Raw genomic sequence first — 1599 nt, 5'->3', positions numbered from 1 at the left:
GATATAGCAAGTGTTTTGTCACCTGGGATAGTGTCGTGAGTATTGTATCGGCCTGGATGATATAGCAAGTGTTGTGTCGGCCTGGATGATATAGCAAGTATTGTGTCAGTCTGGATGATATAGCAAGTGTTGTGTCACCTGGGATGGTGTAGTGAGTATTGTGTCGACCTGGATGATATAGCATGTATTGTGTCGGCCTGGATGATATAGCAAGTGTTGTGTCACCTGGGATGGTGTAGTGAGTATTGTATCGGCCTGGATGATATAGCAAGTATTGTGTCAGCCTGGATGATATAGCAAGTATTGTGTCAGTCTGGATGATATAGCAAGTGTTGTGTCACCTGGGATGGTGTAGTGAGTATTGTGTCGACCTGGATGATATAGCAAGTATTGTGTCGGCCTGGATGATATAGCAAGTGTTGTGTCACCTGGGATGGTGTAGTGAGTATTGTGTCGGCCTGGATGATATAGCAAGTATTGTGTCAGCCTGGATGATATAGCAAGTGTTGTGTCACCTGGGATGGTGTAGTGAGTATTATGTCGGCCTGGATGATATAGCAAGTATTGTGTCGGCCTGGATGATAAAGCAAGTTTTTTGTCACCTGGGATGATGTAGTTAGTATTGTGTCGGCCTGGATGATAAAGCAAGTATTGTGTCGGGTTGGATGATATAGCAAGTATTGTGTCAGCCTGAATGATACAGCCAGTATTGTGCCAACCTGCATGATATAGCAAGTATTGTGCCAGCCTGGATGATATAGCAAGTATTGTGTCGGCCTGGATGATATAGCAAATATTGTGTTACCTGGGATGATATGGCAGATATTGTGTCAGCTGAGAAGATATTGTGATGACTCTGAGGACAATTGACTTCATATTGTTAATTCTGTGTAATTTCTGAAAGCCTTTTTGTGAAAATATGTTTCGAGTGTTATTTATTAGGTACCTTAAGTGTTGATGTTTGTGTGTATATATATATCAACATTATTTTGCATACTACTTTTCCTAAAACTTATTATCACGTGTTAGGAGCAGAGAGTAATGTAAGAACAGCATGAATGAACAGGTGTTATGGATCGCAACAAGTTAATTGTAGTAATATGAAAGAAGTGGTGGTCTTTAACCTTTTTTTAGTAGTATATTACTCCCATCAGCAAGCATTACGTATTGAAAGGGATTTGGTAACTGATAAAAATGAGCACAATAAAATAGGATTGTAACTTCTGACTTGGATAAGCACCACAGTGGGTGTCATGCTGACAGTATCAAGCTTGGCAAGGGGAGTGCAAGTGATGTTACTGTTTTGGGTAATTTTGTATGCATATACTTGTTATTAATAGCATACTTACATCTATGGTATCTGACTTTATGTGTTTCTGATTTGATGCTTAATCCATCATAGATTCAACTTATTAGTAAAACAATTGAATGTCCATTTTACTAATGTCTTTATTATCAATATTTATCCATTTTATTGTCGTTAGTTACAGTATTTTTGAAACTTACGATATTCATCACTTAAGTCCACGTGTATAGACGTGATGTTATGGGTATTCTGCCCTTTCTTGGGGTGTAACAATACTGTGCGTAAACAATATG

Source organism: Haliotis cracherodii, unplaced genomic scaffold (assembly GCF_022045235.1).
Source record: "Haliotis cracherodii isolate W230 unplaced genomic scaffold, xgHalCrac1.p SCAF_7, whole genome shotgun sequence".
Classification (NCBI taxonomy): domain Eukaryota; kingdom Metazoa; phylum Mollusca; class Gastropoda; order Lepetellida; family Haliotidae; genus Haliotis; species Haliotis cracherodii.
This window is presented reverse-complemented; position numbering follows the sequence as displayed.